Source organism: Pelodiscus sinensis, chromosome 5, assembly GCF_052426305.1.
Source record: "Pelodiscus sinensis isolate ZL-2025 chromosome 5, ASM5242630v1, whole genome shotgun sequence".
Taxonomy (NCBI): domain Eukaryota; kingdom Metazoa; phylum Chordata; order Testudines; family Trionychidae; genus Pelodiscus; species Pelodiscus sinensis.
In genome coordinates this window covers 102,018,558-102,025,205 of record NC_143056.1, presented here as the reverse complement: position 1 = coordinate 102,025,205, position 6,648 = coordinate 102,018,558, and positions in this window count along the sequence as shown.

The following is a 6,648-nucleotide window of genomic DNA, read 5'->3' as shown; positions in this document are numbered from 1 at the left end:
GCGACTGGGATTTTTCAGTTTAGAAAAGAGGAGACTGAGGGGGGATATGATAGAGGTCTATAAAATCATGAGTGGAGTGGAGAGGGCCGATAAAGAAAAGTTATTTATTAGTTCCCATAATAGAAGAACTAGAGGACACCAAATGAAATTAATGGGTAGCAGGTTTAAAACTAATAAAAGAAAGTTCTTCTTCACACAGCGTGTAGTCAACCTGTGGAACTCCTTGCCAGAGAAGGCTATTAAGGCTAGGATTATAATAGAGTTTAAAGAGAAGCTGGATAAATTCATGGAGGTTAGGTCCATAAAAGGCTATTAGCCAGCGGATAAAATGGTGTCCTTGGCCTCTGTTTGTCAGAGGCTGGAGAGGGATGGCAGGAGACAAATCGCTTGATCATTGTCTTCGGTCCACCCTCTCTGGGGCACCAGGTGCTGGCCACTGTCGGCAGACAGGATACTGGGCTAGATGGACCTTTGGACTGACCCAGTATGGCCGTTCTTATGTTCATATGTTCTTACGTTCGTATGCAATGGCCCCACTATTACACAGGCTTCCTGCCCTACTTCTGATGTATTTAAAATATGCTGTTTTTGAATCCTTATCTAGTTGATCTTCAAATTCTTTCTTGGCCTGCCTTATACTTTTACATTTGTCTCAGCAGTGTTTACACACCTTTCTATTTTCCTCACTAAAAACTATGCCTTTTTACCTCTCTTTTAATTTTCTCTTTAGCCATGGTGGCATTTTTTTTGGATCCTCTTACTTTCTTTTAATGTGGGGTATACATTTTGTTTGAGCTTCTATTAGGCTATGTCTACACTGCAAAGATAAATAGAAAAAATAAATCTTTTTCTGATTTACTTCCGAAAGAGGTTTTTCCAAAATTTGGGCAGTCCTACATGGACTCTTGGAACATCCCTTCTTCCTCGTAAAACCAGGTTTACAGAGATGCCAAAAACCACATCCGGTTTTCCAACATTTTTTTCAGAAAAGTGGACTCATTCCTTGGAAAGCTCTGTAGTCTAAACATACCCTTAAATAGTTTCCATGCTGTTTGCAGGACTGTCTGCATTGTGATTGCTCCTTTTCATTTCTGTTTTACTAGTTTCCTTAATTTTATATAGTTGCCCTTTTAGAAATTAAATGCTACTGTGGTAGGTTGCTATAGCATTTTTTTTCCTATGTGGTTATTAAATGTAGTTATATTATTGTTGAGACACAGAGGGTACGTCTACACTACAGCGCTAATTCGAACTAACAGTTCGAATTAGTTAATTCGAACTAAGCTAATTTGAACTAGCGCATCTAGAACTAAAAACTAGTTCGAATTAGCGTTTTGCTAATTCGAACTAGCGCGTCCACACTGATTGGACGCAGGGGGGCATTTAAGGGCAGCTGAAACCGGTTCTGGCAGGGCATCAGGTCAGTAGTTGCTTTGTGTGGCTGCTGTCTGAGGCTATCTGAGGCTCGAGCTTAAAGGGACCCCCCTGGACAGCCGGTTCTCAGCTTTTCCTGCTTGCTTGCCAACCTCGCCGAGGGACAGCAAAGCGTTGGTCTCTGTGCCCGTCTGTGTCGGTGCTTCCCTTCGGGGGGGCCGCCGCAGGTGGCAACATGGAGCCACGGCTCACCATGCACCTTCTGGTGCACGTTCTGGACTTGCTGCTGCAAGCCTGCCAGAAATAGCTCGAGGCTGCCTGGCACCACCTGGTGAACATCAGCTCCCTGCTTCTCTGCATGTCCGCCCTGGGGGCCGTGGAGGAGCCGCTGCGGCGCCCCGGCCCCGGCGTGCCCCGCCGCATCTGGCGTCTGGACACCAGTACCGACTGGTGGGACCGCATCGTCCTGGAGCGCTGGGAGGACCGACAGTGGACCCAGAACTTCAGGATGAGGAGGGACACCTTCCTGGAGCTCTGCGAGTGGCTCGCCCCTGCCCTGCAAAGAAGGGACACTCGCATGAGGCCCGCCATCCCCTTCCAGAAGCGGGTGGCCATCGCCCTCTGGAAGCTCTCCACGCCGGACAGCTACCGATCCGTCGGGAACCAGTTCGGCGTGGGGAGATCCACCGTCGGAGCGGTGCTCATGCAGGTACGGCACTCGTCGGCCACCGAGCCGGGGGGTAGGGGGGCTGCGAGGAGGGGATGGGCCACCCCAGGGACAAAGGGGGGGCGGTAGGAGGCGAAAGCGCCCCGCACCGGAGGGGTCGGGCTGTCCCGGCCATACTACATGCCGCCAGGGGGGTTGCTTCCGGGAGTGGGGCGCGGGGCACTGCCAGGGCACGCACGCTCCCAGCCACCCGGGTGCCCCACTGATTGGCACTTTGCTGTCTCTCTCTCCGCAGGTGGTCAAGGCCATCAACCGTGTGCTGCTCCGCAGGGTGGTCCGCCTCGCCGACCCGGACGCCGTCATCCGGGGCTTCGGCGCCCTCGGCTTCCCCAACTGCGGTGGGGCCATCGACGGGACGCACATCCCCATCCGTGCCCCGGAACACCAGGCCTCCCAGTATGTCAACCGCAAGGGGTACTTCTCTGTGATCCTGCAGGCCGTGTGTGACCACCGGGGACAGTTCACGGACATTAATGTGGGCTGGTCCGGCAAAGCACACGACGCCCGGGTGTACCGCAACTCCTCCGTGTGCCAGCAGCTGCAGGCCGGGACCTTCTTCCCCGATCGCCACATTAGGGTCCCAGATGTGGACATGCCCGTGTGCCTGGTGGGGGATGCCACCTACCCACTGCAGCCCTGGCTCATGAAGCCCTACACGGGGCACCTCAATCCCTCCCGCCAGGCCTTCAATGCCAGGCTGACCAGGGCCCGCATCGTGGTGGAGGGGGCCTTCGGGCGACTGAAAGCCCGCTTTCGATGCCTCCTCACCCGTCTGGACCTGGCCGAGCACAACATCCCTCCCGTGGTGGCGGCATGTTGTGTGCTCCACAATTTGTGTGAGCGGAAGGGGGAGGCTTTCCTGCCAGCCTGGATGGCTGAGGCTGACCGCATGGCTGGACACTACGGTCAGCCCCGCACTGCCGCCATCCGGGAAGCCCAGCGGGGGGCCGTCCGGATCCGGGAAGCCCTGTGGGAGAGCTTCCTGGTGGAGGAGGAGGAGGACTGACCTCTCCCTGCATGCCCCACTGGGGCCTTCTTCCACCCTACCCCCCTTCTCCTTTCCCCTCCCTATCTACTGTAAAATAAAGACACCTGTTTTTGAAACAAAAATGTCTGTTTATTTCACATAACTGGGTGCGGGAAGGGAGGAATGAGGGTTGGAGAAGGGAGGGGGAAACCTGGGACGAGGGAGCTGGAAGGGGAGGGAAGGGAGGAAGGGAAAGGAAAGCTCAGGGGTGGGAGTCCGGCTGCCTCTCCTGTCTCGCCACACTGCGGGTCCGGGGCGTCAGTGGGAAATGGTTGTGGGGGGGGGCAGGAGGGACAGGGGGTGTGGAGGAAGCAGGAGTGGAAGCAGGAGCAGGAGCAGGAGGGGGAGCAGGGAGAGCAGGGGGAGGAGGAAATGGGAAGTGGTCGAGCAGGCTCTGGAGGTGGCCTCACAGGGCACGGCCCTGCTCCTCCAGGGCCTCCAGACTCCTCCGGCGCAGCCTCAGGTCCTCCTGGACCCAGTGGTCCTGGAGACGGAGCTGTTGATCCAGGAACCAGAGGTGCCGCCTCTGGTACTCCTCCTGGTTCCTGGCTGTCCTGCTTGCCCGGGCACGGGTGGCTGCTGCAGGCGGGGTGGTGTGCCCTGCAGTCCCAGGTGCTGCGGCTGTGGTGCAACAAGACCAGCGGTCAATTTCCCCAGGGGCCCAGGTGTGTGAGACCCAGCTCCCCTCTGCAAGGCCAGGGCCCCTGCAGGATCCCCAGCTGCTGCTCCTTGGTGGGCAAGGCCCAGGCGCACGGTCCCGGGGCTCCCTCTCGCCCCAGCCCCCCGTACACATAAGGGGAACATGAGGGTACTCACAGGTGGACGCCTCCCCGGCCTCAGACTACACAGGCGAGCTGCTCTGTGGCGTGCCTCGGGGGTCCCGGGTCCTGGGCAGGCTGGCGGCAGGCTTCTGGCTCTCAGAGCCCTCTTCCTCCTCCTCCGTCTCCAGGAGCGGTCCCTCTGCCCCGGTGTCAATCACGTCCCGGGGGGCAGGGACGGCATGAGCCCCCAGGAGGCGGTCCAGGGCGTGGAAGTGGGGGCAGGCCTCCGGGTCGGCCTCTGGCTGGCAGGCCCGGGAGTAGGACTGCCGCAAGTCCTTAATTTTGCAGCACACCTGCTCCCGGCTGCGCTGGTGGCCCCTGGCGGCCAGGCTGGCAGCCATGCGGCCGTAGACGACCGCGTTCCGGTGGCTAGTGTGGAGATCGTGGACATTGGAGGCTTCCCCCCAAACCTTGATGAGGTCCATGATCTCCGCACTTGACCAGGCGGGCGCCCGCCTTTTGTGCCCCCGGGCAGGCTCCTGGGAGCCGCCAGGCTGGTCCTGGGGAGCAGTGAAGGGCTGGGTGTCCTCGGATGGCTGGCTCATCCTGTGGCAGGTGCAGGCTGTGCTGGCACGGATGCTGGCAGCCTTGCAACTGGCACAAACTGTGTAGCCAGCCCATGGCCCTTTAAGGGCTCCGGGGCCGGGAGGGGGGCAATAGAGTTTCCCTGGTGTTGGCCAGAGTGGCCACCAGGGAAACCTGGGAAGCCTTAGCCTCCCACTAGTTCGAATTAAGGGGCTACACAGCCCTTAATTCGAACTAGCTAGTTCGAACTAGGCTTAATCCTCGTAAAATGAGGTTTACCTAGTTCGAACTAAGCGCTCCGTTAGTTCGAATTAAGTTCGAACTAACGGAGCGCTAGTGTAGCGCCTAGGAAAGTTAGTTCGAACTAACGTCCGTTAGTTCGAACTAACTTTGTAGTGTAGACATACCCTGAGTAATAGCAACCCTAGTCACCTCTTGGACTAGATCTTGTGTTCCATATGGGACTATATCAAGAATTCCCCCGCCAATTATTGGTGCCAGGACAAGGTGCTCTAAGAAGCAGTTTTTAATGGTGTCTAGAAATTTCATCTCTATATCCCTCCCTGAGATGATATGAACCCAGTGGATATGAGCAGGGCTTGACAAATAATACAATCTACTCGCCCATGGCGAGTAGATTGCAACCCGGAAGAGCCAGGTTTGGGCGATCTGCGCATGTGCAGAACGATCTGCGCATGAGCAGATCGTCGGACAGCATGGCTGGCGAGCGGGGGTCACCGCGGTTCGGCGAGCCCTGGATATGAAGATAGTAGAAATCCACTTTTATTATTGAATTTTCTGCTTCTGTAGCCTCTTGACTCTCTGTGTGTGTTTCGGTCACACCACCCTGAGTAGGTGGTTAGTATTCTCACTGCTATACTCTTATTTTTCAAGAATGGAATTTATATCCGATGAGTCTGTGGCAGTGTTTCTCAAACATTTTTTAAAAAGTAACCTTTTAAAAAAAAAATATATATATAAGTACCCCCGCAGTACCTATAGTTTTCAGACACACAACATTTTTTTCTACCGTTGCAACACATGTGTTTAAACAACTTAATCGTAACCAGGCGGGAGATGACATTTTTGGGTACAAACAGTACAACAATAATAAAACGCTGTAAAACTTAGACCAAAAATTCAGTTTTCTCCCAATTTCAGTTGTGTTGTCATACCCCCCAGACTTCTCTCAAGTACCCCTAAGGGTACTCGTACCACTGCTTGAGAAATACTGATCTATGGTACAGTTTGATTCATTTAAGTTTTTTACTTTATTTAGCTCAGTGCTTTCTTTCACATATAGAGCCACTAACTTCCCACCCCCAGCACAACCCACTCTGGCATTTCTGTATATTTTGCAATCTAGTATTGCCGTGCCCCATTGATTATCCTTATTACACTAAGTTTCCACAATATATATTGTGTCCATAGCCTCATTAAATGCCTAGCACTCTAGTTCATCCGTTTTAGTGCTTAGATTTCCAGCACTTGCATATAAGCACGTGTTCATTTTATCTATGTTTAGTTGCTTGTGATTATGTGTTAGACATAAATCCCATTTAAATATATCTGTGCCTCAGTAGCTTCTACATGTGCTTTACCAACTTCTTTCCTACCCTCTTTATTGGGATATGGAGTTCATTCATTAATATATTCGTCTCTACCTAAACAGTGTGCTCTTCTGCACCTGTCAGCTTTCCTCAAGCCCTTAGTTTAAATGACATTTCTACAGCCTTTTTTTATGCCAGCAGTCTGATTCTGTTTTGGTTAAATTAGAGCCTGTCCTTTCTGTATAAATATCCCCTTTCCAGAAATGTTCCCCAGTTCCCAATAAACTGGAACCACTCTGAGAAACCTGCTAACTGGCCATTCCTGTGTGTTTATTTACTGTCTCCACAGACATAGAGTCTTGCGGCTCCCATTGGCTCTGGTTCACCATTTGCAACCAAGGGGAGCTGCGGGAAGCAATGGCCCAGCCCACTCTGCTTCACATGGTTCCCCTGGGCTACAAATGATGAACCGGAGCCAATGGAATCCACAAGGTTCTGTGGCTGCAAATCCAGTAACACACTGGAATGGCCAGTTAGCAGGTTCACAGAGTGGTTCCGAGGACCACTTTGAGAAATACTGCAATAAACCTAAAATATACCTCCTTGCATCATCATCTCATCCAC